The 27089-nt window shown below is 38.9% G+C and overlaps 1 pseudogene; it reads right to left on the reverse strand.

The window, feature by feature from the left end:
• Positions 1-296: 296 nt before the first annotated feature.
• LOC132062815 (uncharacterized) lies at positions 297-19099 on the reverse strand (annotated as a pseudogene).
• Between the last annotated feature and the right edge of the window lie 7990 nt (positions 19100-27089).

Genomic DNA, 27089 nt, shown 5'->3' on the forward strand with positions numbered 1-27089 from the left:
CTGTACCTGCGGGCATGAAACGCAGCCCCCAAAAAAAGGGGGTCAGTACGAATAGTGTACTGAGTATGTAGGGCATGAAATCAACATGTACATAAAATCCTAGAAAACATTAGAGACATGTCAATGAATGGGCAAAACAAATGCATCAGTACAGCTATATCAAAGAAACACATATATTCATAGAAATATCACAACGAAGGCCACAGCGTCACCCCCTGTCAACTGTGCCATATATATACACCCCATAACAAAGGCCACAGCGTCACTCCCTGTCAACTGTGCCATACATATGCAAATCACAACAAAGGCCACAGCGTGCTGTTATAGATTGCCATACTATTTCCAATTTCGGTCTGATCATATCGAGCAGGTTCGTACACGGGTGTCCAGTTCGGGCACTGGTCATGGCCCATCGGTTTGGGTCGTAACACATAATATCTTTTGACTGAGTCTGCATTAATGGCTATGTTAGCCACCTTTCCTTCTATATCGGACAGCTGTAAAGCTCCTTTTGACAACACTTGTTTGATGACATAAGGGCCTTGCCAATTTGGGGCGAATTTTATCCTCGCCTCTTCTTGGTGAGGAAGGATGCGTTTCACAACAAGTTGGCCAACCTCAAAATGTCTTGGACACACCTTCTTGTTGTAAGTGCGAGCCATCCTTTGCTGGTAGAATTGGCTAAAGCAAACCGTTGTTAACCGCTTTTCACCGATTAACGACAATTGTTCTAGTTTATACTTGACTAATTCAGTGTCATCAATCTCTGCTTCAATAATGATTCGAAGAGAGGGGATCTCTACTTCTGCTGGTATGACCGCCTCAGTTCCATAAACCAATAAGTAAGGAGTTGTGCCAACAGACGTGCGGATAGTTGTGCGGTACCCTAAAAGAGCAAGAGGCAATTTCTCGTGCCACTGCACGATCCTTGTACCATATTCCTGAGAATCTTTTTGATGTTTTTGTTTGTAGCTTCAACGGCTCCATTGGATTTCGGCCGATAAGGGGTAGAATTGCGATGCACAATTTTAAATTGCTCACATACCTCCTTCATGAGATGACTATTAAGATTGGCTGCATTGTCTATAATAATAGTCTTCGATATACCAAAATGACATATGATGTTGGAATGAACAAAGTCTACCATCACTTTCTTGGTAACTGATTTGAACGTAACAGCTTTTACTCATTTGGTGAAGTAGTCAATGGCAACTAGAATGAATCTGTGCCCATTAGATGCCTTTGGCTCAATTGGCCCAATAACGTCTATCCCCCAAGAAACGAAAGGCCAGGGAGAAGACATAGGGTGCAATTCTGAAGGGGGCGAATGAATCAGGTCACTGTGAATTTGGCACTGATGACACTTACGAACAAAGCGGAAACAATCTCGCTCCATGGTAAACCAATAGTATCCTGCCCGAAGAATCTTCTTTGCTAGAATATAACCGTTCATGTGCGAGCCAGATACTCCCGAATGCACTTCATTCATGATCATTTCAGCTTCTTGGGTATTCACACACCAAATGCGGGTTTTTTTGTATAAGATCTCCCCACTCAAAAAGAAACCATTGGCAAGTCGCCTAATAGTTCTCTTTTGGTCTCTATCGGCATGTATTGGATATTCTTTTATTTTTAGGAATCTTTTGATGTCATGATACCATGGCTCACCATACGCTCTAATTTGATTGTATTGCAATAAACGTGTTAATCCCTAATATGAATCTCCAACGGGTCAATGTAAGCATTGCCTGGGTATGGAAGCATTGAGGCTAAGGTGGCCAGAGAATCAGCCAGCTCATTATGAAATCTTGGAATGTATCTGAACTCGATTGACTTGAACCTTTTGCTAAGGTCCTCCAAACATTGTTTGTTTGGAATGAGCTTAATGTCTCGAGTTTCCCATTCACCCTGAGCCTGTCGAATGAGTACGTCAGAATCTCCCAAAACTATTAACTCAGGTACATCTTGCCACGTTTAAACCATAGTGCAAGCTTCACATTCCGCTGTATTATTGGTACAGAAGAAACGAAGTTGTACTGTGGTGAGATAATGATGCCCGATTGGTGAAATGAGAGTTTCCTCAATCTCAACACCTTTAATGTTGACCGCCCCATCAAAGTATAATTTTCAAACGTGACTATCGTCCCGAACTTCTTCTCAACCGAATTAATCTCTTCGTCAGGGAAGTAAATGTTTAAAGGCTCATACTCATCATGTCACTACCCAATTTGGCTAAGCCGTGTGGGCACTTACCTTTCCCACCTCGATAAGCGAACTTTCAACCCAACGATCGTAAAGACGTAAATAAATAAATCAAATAAGCAGAAGAGAATAAATCACGTAAGTCAGACGGTAATAATTTAGAAAAAGTGCGAAAATAAGGAAATACACCTAGGGTCTGGTCTAATCCATACAAGAGCATCTAACTAGAATCTATAGCTGGACATAAATATCGAAAACTGAAAAATTGTACCGAATCGAATTAATTCGATTTTTCTTCAGTTTTTCGGGTTTTTGGGTTTTCGGTTCATTTTCAATTTTGGTTTTAAGAAATTTCGGTGTTTGGTTCGGTGTTCGGGGTTTAATGTTTGATTTTTTGGGTTTTCGGTTTAAACCAAAATTTTATATATTAGCCAAAAAATATTAAATAGTCCAGGCCCATGCCCATTAAATTTAAGCCCAAAAAAAAAAAAAAAAAAACCCAAGCCCTCTTTCAGTCTTTTGTATCCCTAATTACCCAAGCCCTCTTTCAGTCTTTTGTATAAACGTATCCCTAATTTTCAGACTTCAGAGAGTTCAAACTTCACACTTCACAGCGGCAATTTCATCTCTTCTAAGTTTCGGCGGCGACTTCATCTCCTAATCCTCTCACTTCCGATAACAGATTAAGTATTTCTCTCTCTTATTTCTCCTAACCCTCATTCCTCACTTCTGGCAGCAACTTCTCTCTCTCACTCTTCTCCTAATCGACTTCATTGAGTTCGAGTTTGACTTCATCTGTTCTTTCTTGTTGTGCTGTAGTGTTTTGGTTTTGATGTATTAGCAAGCTACATCTTTTGGTGGTGATTTTTAAGTCTCTGCTTGTTATCAATTAGGTCGTTATTATTTTGCTCTTTTAGTTGTGAATTTATGGTGCTTTTTGGTGTCTTTTGTTTTGCTTGTTATGTCGTCTATGGTGAATTTATTGTGTTTCACTGTTTTGTGTTATTATCTTGTTGATGTGAGTTTCTTGCTACTATTTTGATTGCTGTAACATGATAATTATCTGGTGGTTGTGAATTTGTTGTAATTAAATGGGTAGTTGTTTGATCTCTATGTATATGGAAAAAAGAAAAAGACTTTTATCATAATTGGTGGTTGTGCTATTGTTTTTCATTGAGCTTTTGGTTTTTAACGAGCTGCCCTACAATGCCTTATATTTTCTCTTTAATTTTTTGTAGATGGCGGATGAAACTAAATTAAGTATTGTCGATTCAACTGATAGCATACCTAATACAGATGATACTGATAGCAATGATAACTCACTTGACACCCAGGTAACAAAGAAAAGAAAAGAAATGCAATCTAGATCTGTTGTTTGGGATCATTATGAGAAGGTTGTTGTATAGGGTATTGACAGAGCAAAGTGTAAGTATTGTAAAAAATATCTTGCTGCTGCAACTGCAAATGGGACAACGGGATTGAGACAACATTTAGGGAGGTGTGTTGCATATAAATCCCTTATTAAACCTCCCACTCCCAAAAAAGATACATTTTCCATCTAAGGATAAGTATGAGCTAGAGGAGCTTTGGGAATTTGATCAATAAGTAATTAGGAGGGCTTTAGCTGAGATGATAATTATTAATGAACTACCATTTAGCTTTGTAGAAAAGGAAGGCTTCAAGAAGTTTATGAGTCAAGCACAACCTCTGTTTCAAATTCCTTCCTATAGAACAATAACAAGGGATTGTTATGAATGTTACAATGAACTGAGACAAAATTTGAAGAAGTATTTTAGAGAAGCACATTCAAAAGTTTGCCTTACCACAGACACATGGACATCATTGCAAAAAATTAATTATATGTGTTTGACTGCTCACCTTATTGATAGAGATTGGAAGTTGCATTAAAAAATACTGAATTTTTGCCTTATCACTAGTCATAAGGGTGAGCACATGGCAGAGAGTATTAGTAATTGCTTGCTTCATTGGAACTTGGATAAGGTATTTATTGTTACTGTTGATAATGATTTTTCAAACGATGTTACAGTTAGAGAATCGTCTAAACAGTTAAATATGTGGGGAACTAATATAATAGATGGTAAGAATCTTCACGTGAGGTGTATGGCTCACATACTTAATCTAATTGTGCAAGAAGGTTTAAAGGAAATTGATGCTTCTGTCAAACGTGTTAGGCAAATGCTAAGGTATGTTAGAGGATCTTCGGCAAGAACAAGAAGCTTTAAGAAATGTTGTGAAGTTCAAAAGATGGGATATGCTAAAACATTACTTCTAGATGTGCCTACTTGGTGGAATTCCACCTACGCGATGTTGAATAAGACACAAAATTTTGAGAAGGCCTTTGATAGGTTTGATTTTTTTTTTTATGAGAATTTTAAAACTTATCTTGCTACTCATGTTTGTGAAGATGGAAGTGTTGCAGGTACACTTGAATGTGATGATTGGGTGAATGTAAGGAAGGTGATAAAGTTTCTTGAAAGATTTTACGAGCTAAAGGCTTCAAGTTCACATTATGTCACTTCTAATGTTCATTTTTGAGGATATATATATATGAGCTTGATGTATATTTGAAAGTGTGTGTAGCAAGTGAAGATCTTAATTTGAGTAAAATGGCTGAGCGGATGAGAGAAAAGTTTAGGAAGTATTGGGGTGATCCTGAAAAGATGAACAAAATGATTTTTATTTCTTCCGTATTCGATCCTCGCAATAAGTTTGTTTATGTTAGCTTTGTGCTTGAAGAGCTATTAAGGGAAGAAGTTGGAAAGAAAGTAAGCGAAGGAGTGTATGATTATATGAAATCTTTGTTTGGAGAGTATCTAAAAAATTATTCAATAGCATCTCATCATCAATCGTCTCCTTTTGTATCTACTTCATCTCATGATACATTTGATGTAACTTCTAGTTCTGGGTCCTCTTCAAGTGTGAAATCAAATGCTTTGAGAACTAAGCTTCACTTGAAGAAACAAAAGGAAGATTCTGGAAGTGGGTGTGCTAAATCCGAGTTGGATAAATACATTGTTGAAGAACAAGAGCCAATAGATGAAAGTGAAACCGCCGTTGAGTTTAGTATCTTAGGTTGGTGGAAAGTTAATGCTCCTAGATTTCCTGTTCTTTCAGAGTTGGCTCGTGATGTATTGGCTATTCCGATTTCTAGTGTGGCATCGGAATGTGCATTTAGTACCGGTGGTCGTATACTTGATTCGTTTAGAAGTTCATTGACTCCTAATCCTAAATGTGTGCAATCTCTTATTCAAGTTCCTCAAGATGATCCAAACTTTCTTCCACACTAATAGATTTTGTATTTTTTTTATGTGTTTTAGTGAAAAATAATATACTTTTTTATGTTGTATGACATATTTGATTAAATTATCTTTAGAGATGGCAAATAATGGAAGAGATCCTTGCATTGTTGGTGTATGATTGCAATTTTCTTCTTTGTTACTAGTGGTAAGTTCAATATTTTATTTTGTAGTTTTATTCTTTTATCTTGAAAGTTATATTCTAACTTTTGGTTTTATCTGTTTTTAGTTATTTTCAAGTTCAACCATGCCTTCTAGAGCTCGCTCACAAGTTTGGGAACATTTTGTAGTGGTTCAAGACAATGAAGAAGGGTGTAAAGCAAGGTTCTTGACATATGGTGCGATACTTAATTGTCATAGAGCAAACGGCACATCTTGCTTAATGAATCATATTGAGAGATGTCTTGAAGAGAGGCGGATTTGCCTTCAACTTTAAGCTTATGTTTGTATTTGGTGAATTTCGGACTTAATTATAATTGTTATGTGAGACGATGGATTTAACACTTAGTGTGACAACTTATGTTTTTTATTTGGAGTTAAAATTTAGGACATTTATGTTGTTTTGCCGTTTGGTTGCTGTCATTTTAACCTTATGTTGTTTGTGTTGCTCGTTTTTGTCTTATATGTTGTTTGTTGCTGCTGGCTACTTCTACTGGTTTAAATTTTGCTGCTGTTAATGGTTCTTTTTTGCGGATGCTACAAGTTTTTATGTTGTTGTTGATACCTGCTCTGCTAAACTACTAGTGTTCATTTGAGCAGCAACATAAAAATGGCTAAGTTGCCGTGAATTTCGAGGTGCTAGTGTGTAAATCCTTATGTGTGAAAAAGCTTCATTTTTTTTTCTAGTTTCTTAATGATGTTTTGTAAAATGTTTTGGATCTTGTTGTGCTGCTAGTGCTGTTATGTGTCTTTCCAATCTTTTTATTTGGGGATACATTTTGGTGATGAAATGTCTTGATTTTGCAGTTCTATTAGTCATTTTATGTGTCTATTTGGGAATTGACTGTCCCTTGATGGGAATTTGTTTGAAAGATTCTTTTGGTGATAAAAAGATCTTTTTGGTGATAAAAAGATCTGATTTTGTGTACTTTTTTTTTTTTTATAGTAAATGTCTTCATTGTCCTTGCAGATGGGTTTTTAAAGTCTGTACCTTGTAGTTTTGCTTATTCTTTTCTCTTATCTTTCTAATAGATCTATTTATGATGGAATGTAATGGTTGTGAAAGATTCATGAGGTGGAAAAAAAATCATTTTGATGCTTCACCATTTGATTTTGTAATCTAAATCTTTAGAGAATTAGAATACATTGTATGTTCTTTTTATCTCCTTTTGTGTGTTTGAAGGCGTCTTTTTCAATTAATTAAATGTATGGTTGATCAAGTTATATGTTGTTGGTGCTACCTGCTAGTAGTAATCCAGCTAGTTTTATGTTGTTTGTGCTACCTGCTAGTTTTGGCTACTGGTTTAGTGCTACCAAACATAAAAATGGCTACAGGTTTATGTAATTTTTGAGCATGCTCGAGCCTAATGTCCTGGCTTGATTATCGCCATTACCATTTCGCTTCTGTGGGTTGCGACCAACCCCCCCCTGCTGGTGCTACTGAAATTAGAGGGTCATTCCAATTCCCTTTATTTTTCCTAATAGGGATAGGCCAAATTAGCTCCTGCACATTCCATTTAGATTATTCTTTAGTTTCATCATCTTCTTTTTCTTCCCTCTCTGTAACAAAATGTGGACACAAGGGCCTTGAATATTATGTGGATTTTTGCCCTCACGATTGTCATTGAATTTTTGTTTATGATTCAATGTTCATAGGAAAGGGCAAAACATATAGTTGGTTTTTTTGCATGTTCATCCACTGGACTAAGCTAAGATCGGGAAGACCTTGAGGCCGTCATGCATATAAAAAAAACCAAATTGAAAAAACCGAAAACGAACCGAACCAAACTTCAAAAAATTGAAACCGAACAGAACTAGTTTGGTTCGGTGTTCAGTGTCCACCTTTAAAACACCGAAACTGAAATAGCCGAACCGAAGTTTGAAAAAATCAAACTGAAGAACTGAACGCCCACCCCCTAATAGAATCTATAAGTCTGAATTATCCATAATATATCAAAGTCTGAATATGTCTCGAAATAGCAATTAAGACATAAATGAAAGAAGAATCTTCAAGGCGGCAGGCATCCTCGAGCTCACCTTGTAGACTCTAAACAACAACTCTCGAAACGGCTATCAGCCACGAGAAACAGAGGTCAATCACACCTAGAATTCTGCATTCATAAAAGAATGCAGCAAGTGCAGTCAGTACAAACAACAAGTACTGGTAGGTATCATAGGCCGACTAAGACTAGTTGACATATAAAAAACAATAAGGTAAAAGAAAACAAGCAAACCATAGAGTACAAGTCATGCTCACAAGAAATCGACTCACAAAATCAATGCCTCGATGCAACATCTAGCCCCAAGTGAAACAAATATCCAAGTATACCGAAAACCAAGTCTTATTAAGTCAAATCAGCATGTAGCCCATATCAATACAGTCCAAGAATATGACCAACACAATATCCAAATCATAAGCAACCACAAAGGATAGTCAAGCAATGCAATATGAGATATGAATGCAATGCAATGCAATTCCTGTACTCTTGTACTCCAAAAGTGGAATACCTCCACGCCTCGGCAGCATAACCCATGGGGGACCCGCGAAGTCCAAACACCGTCACTCCGCACACAGCTCAGAGGTGACTTACCATGTTCCATAATCATCCCCTCCGCACATAGCTCAGAGGTTACTTACCATGTTCCATAATCATCAATGTCCCTTCTCATTTCCATCAATAGTTCCAGTCACACAATATAATAAGATGATATGAAATGAATATGATATGAAATGAATATGAAACGATGCAAATACAGACAATGAAGAATATCAAGTTCAAGTTCTTCCACACACAGCGCACTAATATCATCAACAAGTAATCCACATAGTAAGCATAATGAATTTCCAATTTCCATAACAATAAGAGCCAACTATCTCACAATGGCTATACCAATAACGAGGCGTACACTAAGTACCAATATCAATATCAAGTAATTTCATATTTTCGATTTACTCCCAAATCACAAACAATCCACCAATTTATACACAACGTACCAAACAGGGTCCTATGGAGTCTACAGGCCACTAGCCCGATCAAACAAGTCACAAGCAATACCAAACCCTAAGGCAACATCCAACCCAACTTCATACTCGAAGGTTTACATGAAATCTCCGACAATATCATCTAAATATACACTTTTCTAGTCGAAGTCTTACCACAAGGGTAAACCGTAACCTACAGCGGTAGGCCGAGCAGTAATCTCAAATCAAACTTGCGCCCTTCCTTTATGTTGAGCCTCAAGATAATCAAAGTCTACCATATTCGAATGTAGAATTAGAAACAAGAAGAAGGCATTTAATAAACTTAACTCTTATTAAATCCCCAAATTCCAACCCATAAACTAGGGTTCATAAACTAATAAAGTAAAAATAACGATCTAAGGCTCTCATCATGGAATTAGTGTTCTAGATGTTCAATTCCCATCAACAATCAACTAATTTAGCTAACAATTACTCAAAATTCGGATTATATAGAAAACCCCTAAATTTGGACATAAACCCTAGCCTTTAAATCACAAATTAAGCCTTAGAGATGGAAGATTCAAGTTACTATAGTCATTACCCATCAACTCCATGCTACCCATGCTAACTTTATTAACAAAACAAGGTTTTATACTCACAAGTTTATTAGAGGAAGATAACCCAAGACCCACTTAGTTCTCTTAACTTTAGGAAGATTCTAGCATGGATTAATGATAACTAGGTGAGATAAAGAATCAAGATTAGGTAGAGATGATAGATGAGTTACCTCTAAGAGTTTGCCCCAAGAAACCTCTAGAAAAGCTCCCAAGATGAACCTCTTTCGAAATAATAAATGAATGAAAAGACTTGGGGTTTTATATCATTAAATACCTAGTCACTGCCCCTCGGCCGCTTTGGCTGTCAATAGGCCGCTATAGCGGTCACCCAAACGCTATAGCAGTCACCCCACCGCTATAGCGCCCGCCAGACACTAGAATTTGTGGTCTTTAAGTTGTGCCCTTCGCTTGGAAAGGTGGGCAAATACATGAAGTTCTGGGTTCGAAAATTCTCAAGCATAAAATAAAAAAATAATTTCGCAAGGCAGGATAAAATTCTGGTGTCTTCCAAACTTGAAATCGACACCCGGAACTACCCCAGAACCTTCTGGACACAAACCAAATATGCAAAAATACATAAAAATGCGTTACGAATGCACTCGTAGCCTCGAAATTCCCAACGGAGGTCTCCTTTTTCAAGTCAACTCCCCAACGGCCTAAAATCAACTTTCCAACCCAAGCCCCTAAATGCACCCGAGTGCATTGGGAACTAAACTGAATATACCTACAAGTTCTAAATGACTATCCGGACCTTTCGAAATCGACGGATATCCGAAAAAGGTTCGTTTACCCAAAAGTCATCTATGAGTCAAACGATTTTCACTTAAAAGATAAATTTTTCAAAAGTCACATCAAAACTCACTCCAATGCCTAAGGAACCATGCCAACTTTCCCTGCGGGTCAAAATGGTACTAATAAAGCTGGGGGACGGGTTAACGGGGCAAACTGGTCAAAAACACAATAACGACGAGTCGTTACATCAGATATCAATTAAACAATTGCTCGTCCTCGAGTGACAAGAAAGGGAATGAGGAAAGATACTTGAGCCTGCAACAACTAGGGGTATCTCGAACACATATCAGGCTTCTCCTATTAGGAAAGATTCTCATCGAACAAAATTGATCAGAATGACACAGAAACCATCAGAATGACACTTCTTCAACATAGAGACATGGAAGACCGAATGAACACCTGACCGATCTGGTGAAAAACTAACTCATAACACATAGGATCGATACAACAGATAGTCTCAAATAGGCCAACACACCTCGGGCTCACTTGCCCTCCTTCCCACATCGCATTATACCCTTGTTGGGTGTAACATTCAGAAAAGCTTGACCGCTCACTTTACCAGTCATAACTCTCTAAACTTAGCTCAAGCTCCAATTTTTATATCTCTGTATTCAAATTTCCCTCGCAACTGATCCTCGAACAAATGAATTGCTTTTGCTCGAATCCTCTGATTTGATAAAATCACTACTCTGAACGCGATCAATAGGCCCCACAAACACTTTCCCAAACCAACGCAATCCTTTGAAACATGACCACAAACCATAGCCCATTCTGAACCGGGAAGATATTCTTATCCCGTTAACCTTTCCTTCGCACTCGCTAAAGCCATTTCCTGCACCGCGATTTCTTAGAACACCTGAACACACACACCACAAACCTGATACCATGACTTACTCTCGCCAGAAGAATCCTTGATTCATCTGAGTTCTTTACACAATTCTATCAAAACTGATCTTATTGACAGCCAACTTGGCTAGTTCCAAGTCTTCTTAAACCTTTAAATCGCAATACAGGAACCATACCACTAAATACCTCACCGAGCAAAGTCCGTCGGAACCCAACTGATCACTATAAAGACCTCTCGAACTACAGTTCCTCCTTAAATCTGTACTAACCTCATTGTATACCATTATTCTGTCCAAATAATTATTCTCAGAAAGTATCATCAAATTCACTAGAAAACCATAACAAAGCACGGTAAATTTGTCATACCTCAAATCTGAGCCGAAACACTTCGGATCCTTAGATATCTTTCTAGAAGGATAATCATAGACCTTTAAGGTTAACTCGAACAACGCTGACCCTGAATGAATGCACAACTCTCGAATATCACCAATAATTATTAGAACTGACTAAGAATTTCGAAACCAATCACAGTCATACCATGCATAACGAATCTTGATTGTCACCCTCGATTTCACAAGTTGAGTCCTATCCAACTGACTTACAATACCTTATGATTTAAATCTTCATGTTTCTCTACCTTTACCCGGTGGGCAAAACCGATACAACTCTGAAATTTTTGACGCAAATCCTGAAGTCTTCTATAATAATTACATAACATTGAGCCTCTCATTGTATTACCTCGATGTACCCATAAATTCTTCGAAAGTATCCGATCTTACAACTGCCGGTCTAAATCTCACGCAATTGTTCCCAAGCGCTTACCCAAACTGTCCAGTCAATATTACATGAAATCATCCTGTATTACCACGAGTAAGTTTCCTCCCCGAAAATATAACTCTAGGCTCACATGATAGGAGTTCCACAATCCTTTCTCTTAAAGCACGTTAACTCATTCACTGTAGATTTCCTTCTTACGCTCACGCAACAATCACATCTCAACTGGAATGTGTAAGAAAACGACACCACAATCCATACTGGCCCAAGAAATCCCGAGGATGTACCTTTTTCTTATTGATTCACATTGAACTATACCTTTCTCGACTCGTCAATTTCGCAATTTCTAATCACTTTATGATCATCGATATCAATCAATCCTCTTATCCACTCCATCGAATACCATATAATCATTAATCTTGCAAACTAGCCGAATTAGTTGTGGAGATAGGATCATACCACACACTCTGCACATTAGCGGTTTCCTTAACGCTTACCACTCTGAACTGAACGCTCTCTAAATCCGGTGTATCACACAACATTATTACTAGTATCCTCATGGATCCATCATTCTTCTTCACAAACAACACATGACCGCCCCAAGGGGAGACACTCAGTCTAAAGAACCCCTTGCTCAATCAATCCTATAACTGCTCCTTAAGCTCCCTCAACAAGGTCGGTGCCATCCGATATGGCGGAATAGAAATAGGGGGAGTGCCCGGATCCAAGTATACATTATCACTTATGTTTAGCATCTCAACCCAATTGTGTCAAGTCTCAATTACTCAGTCCGAACCTGTATATCACAAATACATCATAAGAATATCACAATAAAAGCCATAACAGAACACTATCCTCGTATCAAACGTCAACAAGTAAGATACTACAATGTCATGATCAAGATATATCAATAGTCTCCAATATCTACTATTTCCACATGGCATCAAGCCAACAACAATAGAACAAGATAAGTCACAACACAATGGGGTGGCTAACCCCCATCACACAACGGGGCCTACTCTAGCGAGATCATCTCGCCTTAATCCTACCGGGCCGCACCCGCGGCCTCTAGCTCTACCACGTCCTTTGGTTGTCTGTCGCCCTCTAGATCCAGTCGTAGCTGTGGGCTCTGTACCTTGTCTCGGGCTATCATTGTTCGAGTCCTCACCATCTGTGAGGGAGAAGGGATAAGAGTCAGATACCAATTCGATTGTTCCAGATACTAATTAGAATAATGTAGCACGGAAGAAGGAAAGAAAGTGAGATTTCCTAAATGTCCTATAGCCTCTCGCAGATAAGTACGGAGCTCATTGTACCGATCCACGAGACTCTACTAGACACGCTCTTGTATTATAAAATCGGGTAACCTAGGACTCTGATACCAACTTGTTACGATCCAATTTGGCTAAGCCATGCGGACACTTACCTTTCCCACCTCGGTAAGCGAACTCTCAAACCAATGATCGTTAAGACGTAAATAAATAAATCAAATAAGTGAAAGAGAATAAATCACGAAAGTCAGACGGTAATAATTTAGAAAAAGTGCGAAAATAAGAAAATACACCCAGGGTCTGGTCTAATCCATACAAGAGCTACTAACTAGAATCTATAAGTCTAGAATTATCCATAATACATCAAAGCCGGAATATGTCTCGAAATAGCAATTAAGACATAAATGAAAGAAGAATCTTCAAGGCGACGGGCGTCCTCAAGCTCACCCTGTAGACTCTAAACAACAACTCTCGAAACGGCTATCAGTCACGAGAAACAGAGGTTAATCACACCTGAAATTCTGCATTCATAAAAGAATACAGCAAGTGCAGGTCAGTACAAACAACAAGTACTGGTGGGTATAATAGGCCGACTAAGACAAGTTGGCATAAAAAAAGATAATAAGGTAAAAGAAAACAAGCAAACCATAAAGTACAAGTTATGCTCACAAGAAATCGATTCATAAAATCAATGCCTCGATGTAATATCTAGCCCCAAGCGAAACAGATATCCAAGTATACTGAAAACCAAGTCTTATCAAGTCAAATCAGCACATAGCCTATGTCAATACAGTCTAAGAATATGACCAACATAGTATCCAAATCATAAGCAACCACAAAGGATAGTCAAGCAATGCAATATGAGATATGAATGCAATGCAATGCCTGTACTCTTGTACTCCGAAAGCGAAATACATCCACGCCTCAACAGCACAACCCATGAGGGACCCACGAAGTCCAAGAACCATCACATCTCACACAGCTCAGAGGACTCTATTATCAACCAGTGTCGCAATATCGATGTTCCATATCAGCCCCTCCGTACACAGCTCAGAGGCGACTTATCATGCTCCATAATCAGCCCCTCCGCACACAGCCTAGAGGTGACTTACCATGTTCCATAATCATTAATGTTTGTTCTCATTTCCATCAATAATGCCAGTCACACAGTATAATAAGATGATATGAAATGAATATAGAACGATGCAAGTACAGACAATGAAGAATATCAAGTTCAAGTTGTGCCACACACAGCGCACCAATATCATCAACAAGTAATCCACACAGTAATCATAATGAATTTCCAATTTTCATAACAATAAGAGCCAAGTATCTCATAATGGCTATACTAATAATGAGGCGTAAACTAAGTACCAATATCAATATCAAGTAATTTCACATTTTCGATTTAATCCCAAATCACAAACAATCCACCAATTTATACACAATGTACCAAACAGGGTCCAATGGAGTCTGCAGACCACTAGCCCGATCAAACAAGTCACATGCAATACCAAACCCTAAGGCAACATCCAACCCAACTTCATAACCGAAGGTTTACATGAAATCTCCGATAATATAATCTAAATATATGCTTCGCTAGTCGAACTCTCACCATAGGGATAAATCGTAACCTACCTGGTAGGCCTAGCAAAGAATCTCAAGTCAAACTTGCGCCCTTCCTTTACATTGAGCCTCAAAATAATCAAAGTCTACCATATTCGAATGCGGAATAGAAACAAGAAGAAGGCATTTAATAAACTTAACTCTTATTAAATCCCCAAAGTCCAACCCATAAACTAGGGTTCATAAACTAATAAAGTTAAAATAATGATCTAAGGCTCTCATCATGGAATTAGTGTTCTAGATGTTCAATTCCCATCAACAATCAACTCATTTAGCTAACAATTACTCAAAATTCCAATTATATAGAAAACCCCCAAATTTGGGCATAAACCCTAGCCTTCAATTCACAAATTAAGCCTTAGAGATGGAAGATTCAAGTTACTAAAGTCATTACCCATCAACTTCATGCCACCCATGCTAACTTCATTAGCAAAATAAACTTCATTAACAAAACAATGTTTTATACTCACAAGTTTATTAGAAAAAGATAACCCAAGACCCACTTAGTTCTCATAACTTTAGGAAGATTCTAGCATAGAGTAATGATAACTAGGTGAAATAAAGAATCATGATTAGGTAGAGATAATAGATGAGTTACCTCGAAGAGTTTACCCTAAGAAACCTCTAGAAAAGCTCCCAAGATGAATCTCTTTCGGAATAATAAATTGATGAAAAGACTTGGGGTTTTATATCATTAAATACCTAGTCACTGCCCGTCGGCCATTTTGGCGGTCAACAGGCCGCTATAGCGGTCACCCCACCGCTATAGAGCCCACCAGACACTAGAAAATTTTGGTATCTTCCAAACTTGAAATGGACACCCAGAACCACCTCGGAAGCTTCCGGATACAAATCAAATATGCAGATATACATAAAAATATGCTACAAATGCACTTGAGGCCTTGAAATTCCTAATGGATGTCTCGTGTTTCAAGTCAAATCCCTAACGGCCTAAAATCAACTTTCTAACCCAAGCCCCAAAATGCACCCAAGTATATACATACAAGTTATAAACGACTATCCTCTCGGAATCGACGGATATTCAAAAAAGGTCCGTTTATCCAAAAGTCAACTATGAGTCAAATGATTTTCACTTAAAAGCCAAATTTTCCAAAAGTCACATCAAAACTCACTCCAAAGCCTAAGGAACCATTCCAACTGTCCTCGCGAGTCAAAATGGTACCAATAAGGCTCGGGGATGGGTTAAAGCAGCAAAATAGTCAAAAATGCAATAACGACCGAACGGGTCGTTACACATCATCAACTGGGTTTTCTGCCAAATGATCGGCCAAAGCTTGTGCTTTCATCGTGGTGCGCGTGACATAGACAATGTCGAACTCCATAAGTAAAATCTGCCACTTTGCTAACCTTCCACTCGGTATGGGTTTTTGAAAAATGTACTTCAAAGGATCCATTCGAGAAATGAGGTGAGTCGTATAGGATGAAAGATAGTGCTTCAGTTTTTGGGCGCCCCAAGTTAGGGCACAACATGTCCTTTCTAAAAACGTGTATTTTACCTCATAGCTTGTGAACTTCTTGCTCAAATAATAGATCGCTTGTTCTTTCTTGCCTGTGTCATCATGCTGTCCTAAAACGAAACCAAAGGAATTATCCATCACTGATAGATACAAAAACAAAGGCCTACCAAGTTTTGGCGGGACCAGTATCGGAGGGTTCGATAAATATTCCTTAATCTTATCAAAAGTATCTTGACACTCGTCTGTCCACTTGACGGCGGCATCCTTCTTCAACAGCTTGAATATGGGCTCACATGTAGTGGTGAGTTGAGCAATGAACCTACTAATGTAGTTCAACCTACCAAGAAGGCTCATGACTTCAGTTCTGTTCTTCGGGGGTGGTAATTCCCCAATGGCCTTTATCTTGGAGAGGTCTAATTCAATTCCTTGCGGGCTAACTATAAATCCCAAAAGTTTCCCAGATGGAACTCCAAACACACACTTGGCTAGATTGAGCTTGAGGTTATACTTGCACAATCTTTCAAAGAACTTTCTTAGATCACACACATGGTCAGCTTGAGTTTTGGACTTAATGATCACATCATCGACATATACCTCGATTTCTTTATGCATCATATCATGCAAGATAGTAGTCATAGCTCTCATGTAAGTTGCCCCCGCATTTTTTAAACCAAACGGCATGACCCTGTAACAGTAAGTACCCCACGGAGGGGTGAAGGCAATCTTTTTTGCGTCCTCTTCATCCATTAAAATTTGGTGATACCCGGCATAACAATCCATGAAAGATTGAATCTCGTGTTTGGCACAATTGTCAACAAAAATATGGGTGTTGGGCAAGGGAAAGTTGTCCTTTGGACTTGCTTTGTTCAAATCTCTATAGTCAACACAAACTCTGGTTTTCCCATCCTTCTTTTATACGGGCACAACATTTGCTAGCCATGTAGTAAATCGGACTACCCTGATCACATTTGCACTCAATTGCTTCATGATTTCCTCTTTAATCTTATCACTCACGTCATTCTTAAATTTTCTTTACTTTTGTTGGACTGGTGGGAAATCAGGGTATGTAGGAAGTTTGTGCACTACCAGATCAATGCTCAAACCCGGCATGTCATCATAAGACCAAGCGAACACATCTTTATATTCAAACAAAGCCTGGATTATGTCATCTCTGGTCTTTTGTTCGGCATGAATGCTTATCTTTGTTTCTCTAGTTTCTTCAGAAGTTCCCAAATTAATTGCCTCGGTTTCATTTAGATTAGTCTTAGGCTTATTCTCAAATTGATCTAGTTCTTTTTTATTTCCTCAAAAGCCTCTTCTTCATCATAATCATCAACCTCTTGATTCATTGTTTCGAGATTAGATAGCTCTTTAAGATCTGGACGTGAACTTCGCATGCATGTCATGTTATTAAAGCTGGTATTAACGAAACTGAAATAAAAATTAAATAACAAAATTAGGGAAAAGGAGAAGACGGAATTTACTAAGAAACTGAAACTTCATTTTATTGAATTGGAAAGGATAGAAGGGTTAACATCAAAGCAAAGAACCTAAACTATCTGGATTACCACCCTGAAAATAATCCAAATACAGAAAAAGTAGCAAAATATTCTACCAAGACTTCTTCCTTGTGGGGAGAGGAGTGGCTTCCCAGTTGGTAAGCTTAACATTTAGGCCAACAGGTTGCACATCTGCACGGCTAGGGCCTTCACCAATTTGAATCATGTTTACCTCATAGAACAATTCTCTGAGACCTTGACACATTTTGTCCACGTCACCTTGGACAAACACATCCTGGTTCTCTTCAAGTCGGGATCTAGAAAAGGACTCGGTAATGTGGGGAACTGGCTTCGGCAGTTTCCAAACCTTCTTTCTCTGCTCTTTTGCCCATTTCCTGTCAGCTTTAGTTGGCCTAAAACCCAACCCAAAAGTATCTTGATTACTAAATGGAGAGATAGGGGCAACAATTCCTTGCAACGACACCCGCAAACCTTTTCCTGGCTCATAACCATTTTGCAGCATTTGTGTGGCCACCATGACTGAAGTAGAGGAGAGACGAGGCTCTGGGATAGGTTTCCCTTCCATGAACTGATCAGCAACCACTATCTCAAAGGTCTGATATACAAGGGATGCACAACCTTCCTTGGCCTCGATGCATGGGACAGATGGGTCTCTATATATTGAAAGATCATCTTCACCGTGAACAATGATTTCTTGTTTCTCATATTCAAACTTGACCACTTGGTGCAAAGTAGATGGCACCACCCTGGCTGCATGGATCCATGGCCTCCCTAAAAGCAAGTTGTAGGAGGTGTCCATGTCTATAACTTGAAACGTAATCCCAAAATCAACAGGTCCAATTGTCAAAGTAAGATCAATCTCACCAATGGTGTCTCTTTTTACGCCATCAAAAGCTCTAACGCACACATTGTTAGTGCGAATTCTATCTATGTTGATTTTCAGACTCTGCAAAGTAGAAAGGGGGCATATGTCCACACCCGAGCCTCCATCAATCATGACTCTTTTCACATAATGTTCTTCATATTTTACAGTCAAATGCAAAGCCTTGTTATGCCTGGATCCTTCCACAGGCAACTCATTATCGGTGAAAGTGATTCTATTCACCTCAAATATTCTGTTGGCCATCTTTTCAAGGTGACTCACGGTTGTTTTGTCCGAAACATGAGGTAACATGTGCTTCGTTCAAAATTCTAATCAATGCTTGACGGTGCTCTTTAGAATGTATGAGCAAAGATAGTAATGAGATATGAGCAGGAGTTTTCCTTAACTGGTCAATAATAGAGTAATCCTGAACTTTCATCTTCTTCATGAACTCTTCAGCCTCTTCTTCAGTAACAGGCTTTTTCACTGGAAATTGACTATCCCTAGCTTGTTTGGCCCTTCTTAATTCTTCTGGAGTATAACACCTTCCAGAACGGGTTAAGCCATCGGTTTCATCTATTTCTTCAATGATCTCTCTGCCCTTGTAAGTCACAGTGGTTTTGTGGTAGTTCCATGGGATAGTTTTCATGTTTGTCACTAGAAGTTGTGTCATCTGTTTTATCACAATTGGCTCTTAAACCATTTTGATTTTGACCACACCTCCACTAGGAACATATAATTTTGGTCCGATCAACGATATCTCTTTTTTCTTTGTGGCTCCTACAATATCAGCTTTCCCGTTAGATTTTATTAGAACTTGCACCTTTTACAATCAATGGTGCTTCTTGCGTGGAATTTGTAGCCATACCTAACCTTTATTTTGAGGTGTCAATTTCCATTAATGTTTTGCCTGTTTGCTTGTATTCCCTATCGTCACATATCATCCCAACAACATGAGCATTGTTGTGAGCAGGAAGTGGGTTGTTGGTGACATTCGGAGCCTCTTCGTCATGTATCACAATTGCTTTGTCATCAATTAGCTTCTCAATGGCTCTCTTCAAAGTCCAACAATTTTTCGTGCTATGACCCTGAGTGTTAGAATGATACTCGCACCTGACAGTGGGGTCAAAACCTCTTGCATTTGGGTTCACATTATATGGCATGATAGGTTCAATCAAACCCAATTGTATCAATTTTCGTAACAGGCTTGTGTATGATTCTCCAATTGGGGTGAAGTTGTCCCTCTATCCTTGCTCTCTTACATAATCGATCTTGGGACGTGGATTATAAGGTGCTTGACAATTCTATTATTGGGGACGAAAGCCTTGTGGGGCAGGTTCCCTCCATTATTGGCGTTGAGGAGGTCGGGTATATGCCTGGGTATTGAAAACCGCATATTGGGGCAGAGCAACTGAGTAATAGGGATCCTGATACGGATAAAAATGTTGAGGTGAGTTGGATTGTCCCTGTTGGACTTGGTTATAAGGGTGGTTTGTCCCCTTTTGAGCAGCATTGGACCCTGACGTCATCATGGATCCCTCTTCTTCCTTTTTTCGATTTCCAAAACCACCAGACCCATTTTGAATTGCTTGGGTGGTAGCCTTGAGTGCTACTTGACTCACAATTTTGCCGGACTTGATGCCATTTTCAACCATTTCACCAACTTTAATTGCTTCAGCAAATGTCTTTCCTACTGCGGAAAGTAGGTAGTGGAAGTAATCAAGTTCTTGTGCCTGGAGGAAAATATCAATCATCTCTGACTCCTTCATCGGTGGTTTGACCCTGGCAGCTTGTTCTCTCCACTTGATAGCATATTCCCTAAAACTCTCAGTAGGCTTTTTCTTCATACTAGCGAGAGAAGTGCGGTCAGGCACAATATCGATGTTATATTAAAATTGCTGAACAAAGTCTCGCGCCATGTCATCCCATGTAGGCCAATTAGAAATATCTTGGTCCATGAACCATTCTGAGGCAATTCCCACTAGACTTTCACAAAAATATGCCATAAGCAACTCCCTGCCCCCCTTAGTTGATTGCAATACATCTTCAAGTGGGCTACGGGGTCACCATGACTATCGTACTTCTCAAATTTCAGAGTTTTGAACCCAAGAGGTAGATGAATGTTAAGGAACATGCACAAATCTCTGAATGAGACGCTTTTTTGACCTCCCAGCCCTTGCATGTTCCTCACACTTTGATCTAGACTCTTCGTTTTCCTAGCCATTTCTTCTTGTTCCTCGTCCTTAGCTGTTTTCTCAACTTCGATGGGGAAACTATTCTGATGAAAGGGGTTATATGAGTTTGGGACTTTAAAAGTTAATTCAGGAGAGTAATATTGATCATGATGAACTTTGGATTGAGACTCATTGTTGGACTTCTGTACCAACGTTAGTTGAGGGTCTGTAGTAGTTCGTACAGCGAGAATGAAAAGTGAGTTATTTCTGAAGGATGAATTTGGAGGGCGCACCGTAGAAGTTCCTGCAGTGTTGGATATGTTAACATTTGGACCCAACCCAGGTGGGAAAGGTGGATCACTTGTCTGGGTTTCCGGGGGAATAGACATAGTCACATCCGAAAATTCGGGAATTTAAGATAGTGGAGCTTGCCTATTCATCCAGGCCTGGTACATTTCAACCATGTGTTGCCTCAACATCCTTACTTCCTCTGCTCATGCTGATTCATGTTGAACCAACTGACCTCGAGATTCTTCACTTTCTGACTCGTTTCCATCTTTATGAGCCATTATCCTTTTTCCTTTGGACCTTGTGTTGTATTCGTGAGGAGCCAGTTCAACCACAAACCAACCACTTTTCAACTTATCTTTAAGACAAGAACAAACAAGTTAGGGTTTAGCATTTTTCAGATGTTGATCACACGTTGTATGCCATGCACCTAAATTATTTCATATCTAATATGAGCTTCAGAAGGCTTTCTTGTTTCATCCCGATTTTTGGGTGAATTCATTTCAACACTTCTCTTATATTGTTTACTTATTTTTCTCTCTTTCAGTGATTTTGAAAGAATTTTGATCGAACCCATTTAAGGGATGCCTACGTATCATGTTAAACATGAATTAGATCATTATGTAGTTCATGAAAAATAACGGACAAATTTGGGCTCTTTTTTATTTTTATTTTTTTAGAACAAACAATATTGTTTTATTGACTTTCAAATTATTATTTTTCCAATACAAGGACGTAAAGAAAAATAACCAAAAGAAAGGCACCCTAGACTCGAAAAGACTAAAACAAGACTAGAATATCCAAAAACAAACTAAAAACGAAGACTCGAAAAGAGTCAGTCTGAAAAATGCAACTGCTACACTAAAACTCCTAATAATCATAACTAAAATTCAATCTTGAGAAATCTTCAATCTTGCATGTGAACTAATGCATATCTGCTCACGGTGCTTACGAAAACCCCCGACATGCGGTATATATATGACCAGCCGGATTCATCATCTTGTGAAGTGGCGTGCGAGTAGGTATCTCTCTAGCAAATTGCTCATAACCCATCCCTTGACAGTTCAAACAACTTTGAGTAGTATGAACGTAAATGGTATCATGTTATTTTGGCGTACCCCCTATCTAAGAACTAAGGTTAACTCAATCATTAGAGTTTTAGTGGAAAAAAACTGTTTTGCGAAAGGGGTTGATAGGCCTACTTCGGGCAGTGATAACTCTTTGATTAGTTGGGAATTTGGGAAAGTACCCTCAATGAAAGTTGTAGTACATAAAAATAGCTTTCTAACGATATAAGGACCAGGCCAATCAGAGATCGGAGCAAGGAGATATGATCGTCTCAATATAGCTAATAGTAAGTTTAAAAGTCTATAGAATCGGCTAAGTTTTGATACGTAGCATTCCGTATATATATAATTTTGTGAACATCCGTTATATAATATTTGAGGAAACTTAAAACATGAAAGTTGTAGCCCTTTGAAATATCTTTCCAACGGTATATTATAGGTCTTGAACAGAGCTATGTACAAGAAGTTATGCCTATTTTACCGAACACTGCGCAAAACCGACACACACCGCTTCTCGGGGCGCGTGAACTACAATCTACTGATTTCCATGGCCCCGCTTCGCGGGGCGATTGCGCAACTCTAAGTAGTTACCTGCAAAATGTTGCGCGATTCACCCGCATCACGGACCCATTGCGAAACAAGTCGATTTCGGATCAAAAGTTGGATTTCGCATTTTAAGTTATATTTAAGCTTGGGGTTTATTTCCTTAACATCTCTAGTCACGAAAAATCACCCTAAAGTCAGAGAGAACAAGTCCCAAGCCTCAAAAGTTTTATCATGTTTAGGTTGAATTCAAGTCCCTGTCTTTCTAACGTGAGTCTTCTAATCCATACATTGTGATTGGAACATTATCGTTGGATGTGGAAACCCTAGAACCCAAATTCAAGAGGATTGAACGTCAAAAAGTTAATGCTTCTACACTCTAATCATTCATAATAGTGAATTGATGAGTTCTTGGGAGAATAGTAAATGGGTTTAGTAAAGATAATTACACGAACTATAGTAGGGTTTTGGATTGTTGACTTGAGATTGTTAGAATCATATGGGTGATGGAGAATGATGTTAATTACACCTAATTGAGATTGTAGAATCAGCTAGAAGTAATAGAATGGGGATTGGGTGATGAAAACACCATTAATGAAGGTTGTGGAGCTTCATGCCCACCAAGTGTTTGATAAAATGATTAGATGATCAAAGCACGGATATTGTTGCTAATATAGAATCCCTATGACAATCGATTAAAGTCTTGAAGGACATTGTGATACGCTCTCGAGAAGTCAAGGTATGTAGGCTCGTGTGGGAACATCTTGTTCTTCCCCATGTTTCGATATTCCATGATTACACACCAAGTTTTAGGATTCTAGGTATATTCATGATAAACCCTAGACACTTGAACCACGATGTATATTATATGGTCTTCCGTTTTATTAGTCTTAATTCTTTGTTTTGGTGATTGAGACCCGGTCAGAATCTATGAAAACCCATAACTTGCATCTCATGGGTTACATAACACAAGCTATGAGATATTTTGCTTATTTCCATGAAAAGCTCGCATATATGCATTTATTGTCATGTTTTCATGTACCCATGTTCACGTCAAGACTCAGAAATCATGTCTTCAGTTATTTTCATGTTCGGGAGTTGTATTAATACCGAGAAGGCTCAGATAACTCTACGTGTGCCAACGTAGGATAAGGATCGCTCACCCAATTAGAACGATTCCTTCATATTTTCCCCATTGAGGGATTTTGGATCCATTCGCATCATGTTCATGTCTCGTGCCCGGCAAGGTATGAGATTTTGATCGGGCCGGACTCCACGTTTCTCCCGTGGTGGTTCGTGTCTATTCATTTCAATTTCATGCTTACGAGCGAAACAGTATTCGATGTTTCGGTTTCAATCTCATGTTTATATATCTTGCTCGTGTTTAAACATTCAATTCCCCGTTTATTACCTTGGGGGCTGCGTTTCACGATGCGGTGCCAACAACACTTTGGGCTCTCTTATCGGCTTTTGGGTGAGCCCCATTCTCTTCGTTTAGTCGGTTGCTATTATGTCGTTGATGCGGTATAGACTGGGGGCCTTGTCCCGTTGTAAGACGTTTTATGTTCGGTCATAACTAGAGGTTTCATAGACCCAGACAAGTCGGTTGGGTCATGTTGGACTTTCGGGTCGATTAGCCATTTTGTAGTTATGGTATTATCATGCGCTTTTGTTTTTAAACTTGCATAATTACTATGACGTCGTATGTTTTCTTAAAGCCCATCGTGTTTCATATTATATTTCCGCTCATGTATGCCTCATGATGATTCGAAAGCCATGTGGTTCGCTCGGTCACATGCGATGAGCATACGAGTGCCGTGTTACGCCAACTTTGGTTCTGTTCTCTAACATCCTGATAGTTCCGCTCTAAGTCTCGGACTTCTTTGATACTTCACAATTCAATGCTAATTCAAGCTGGTTTTAAATTCTTGCTCGGTCATTCATTAATTGGTTCCTTTCTACATCAAACCGAACTCTTTCTCTGTCAAATTCAGCTTGTTGTCGAGCTTGCAGTATCAAGAATTGAGCTTTCTCGTCTTCAAAATGCGCTTTCTCTGCATCAAAAAGGTCTCCCGTCTCATCAAGCTCCCTCTGTAACTGATCTACAACTTGCGTGACAATGCCTAAGTCCTCATACAAGGTCTGAATTGTAGAGCGATGTTTCCTCACAGCTGTTTTGCGGGCTGTCGTAACTCTAGCATCCACTTCTGCCTCCATCTGGGCCAAATACTCTCTGGCATTTGTTAGCTCTTTATCGAGAGCGTGTAGAGTAGACTGATAATTTTTCTCCACATCTAAATACAGCCTGTTGCTCATTTAATCTTGCTCGAAACTCATGTTCAACCTCCAGATGGGCCTACCAAACTCTTGTTCTGACCTCCGATTCTCTGTCCAACTTTCTTTTCCTAGACCCCTCGGACGCTTCTTCAGATAGGGACGGCTTGCGTAACCACGAAAGGTACCCAGGAACTACTCTCCCCCTGTCGCGATCCTCTACCATTTCTCTCAATTCAGAGATTATGCCTCCATACCAAATCTTCAGTATTCCATCACTATCAAAAATAAAGCATGGAGGAGTGTCATATATAAATACGCTCATGTTTCCCTCTCGAGGAATTTCTTAAAGTCTACCTAGCTGACGCATAACCCAAAGTGGGGCATAAGGTTGGACACCCCTTAGCCCAATCAGTACAAGAAAAGGACGATGTGAGGACATACAAATGACTTCATGCGCGGGGAACCAGTAATAATTCCAAATAATCTTATTTGCAGTCAACTTAGAGAGTTCTTCCTACTAAGCTTTGATACCGATTAGTAGATCACACTTCTCGACCCTTTCTTCATGCTCGGACATGTAGTTCACCCAATCAGCATTGAATTTTGGTGCAAAATGATGACGATAGAAGTGTTTGAGGAACCAAATCTGTAAAAGAATGTTGCATCCCTCAAAATATATAGCACCCTCTTTACATTTGGTCAGTGGTCGGAAGATGTCCCCAAGAATCATGGGTATGAGAGTGGGGTTATCCATCGTAGTCAACGCCTGTACTACTCCAGCCAGACGAATATCAATTTGTTTATCTCGCTCAGGGAAAACAATACAGCCTAGGAACGCAACCATGAAAGCAAAGCATCTATGTATTTTCCATGTCTCGAATTCCCCTTTGTTGTTAAGTTGACCCAAATACTTCTCAAATCCTTCTTCTTGCCCGTACCTTTCGTATAAAAACTTCAAAGAAACCCAACCTTTTTCCAAACTTGCTTCCTTCATTTTATTGATTTTTAAATAGTTCATAAACTTAGTTCCATCCACAGGTTTTGGAACTATAGGTCTTTTGTTACGAAGATCAGAACCCGGAACTTAGAGCCCATCCCCATGAAGCCCGTAATTTCTTCTAGGGTCGATGTCATTTCACTGTCCGAGAATCGAAACACATTGTTCTTGTGGTCCCATATCTGAACCACTGGCTCAAACATATCTCTCCTAGGTTTGATTTCCACCATATACACCAGATGCCCCAAATGAACTTTTACTTTCCTTTGGTCATATCCCTCCATATTTCTCCACCACAGCCACAGTTTCAATGGTATTTCGTCGACAATCATGAACTTTGGTATCCCTTCAACCCTGGGCCTTTTGTCACACACTCCTCTAGTTGGTAGCCACATATTGTTCCTTTAGGAAAAGGAAAAGAAAGAAAATCAAGATTGAAACCTACCAAGACACAAAATTCCCGATTTCTCGAGTATATAAAAAAAACACTTAAAAGAATGAGGAATTTTAAAACTTAAAGTAGATTTGGCCAAGACACGAGTCCTTAGTAAATCAATTTTTTTCGAAACAAACTCTGACAGACTTCATAGGAGGTTTTAAGACTAATTAAAGAAATGATCAAACAGAGGGTAAAACTGACTAATGGGACTATTTTTGCAAGATACAATATTTTTATACTTTCGAGGAGAGTTTTAAAATTGTCTTAGCAAAAACGGACGAAGGCGGGAACACAACAAAAAAAGTAATCATTTTTGCAAAATCAACCTTTATTGGTGAAATGATCGAATAGGAGACAAGATTGACAAAGTGGTTATCTTTACGAAAACATAAAAGACTTAAAATTAGTTTTTTTTTTCTTTTTTTTTTTAAAAAGTGAGGTCGAACCATAGGGAGGTTGCCTACGTATCAGACCGAATGGTGAGAATCAGACCCGCGTAGTTAGTGAAACTAGCTTAGACTCTTGAAAATTTTTTTTTTTTTTACACCAACAATCTTCGACCTTTTTTTGCAAAACAAGATTTTTTTTTCTTTTTTAAAATGGAGGATAATTATTTCTCTCTTATTCTTCCTAATCACCCTAAAAACCGGTCAACATACGAAAGCCTTCCAAATAAATATGTTTTCATATAGCACATAAAATGAACATGGTGGTCTTTTGAAATGGATACCTATCTTAGACGGACCCAACCTCTGTGTCGAGTCCCACTAAGTCAAATGCACGTGATGTAAATAAAGCGTAGCCTACTAGGGATAATCATTACTAGTGGCTTGTTCTGCTAGGTTTAACATCCTAAAGGAGAAGGTGTCTAGACTCGC

Source organism: Lycium ferocissimum, chromosome 1, assembly GCF_029784015.1.
Source record: "Lycium ferocissimum isolate CSIRO_LF1 chromosome 1, AGI_CSIRO_Lferr_CH_V1, whole genome shotgun sequence".
Lineage (NCBI taxonomy): Eukaryota > Viridiplantae > Streptophyta > Magnoliopsida > Solanales > Solanaceae > Lycium > Lycium ferocissimum.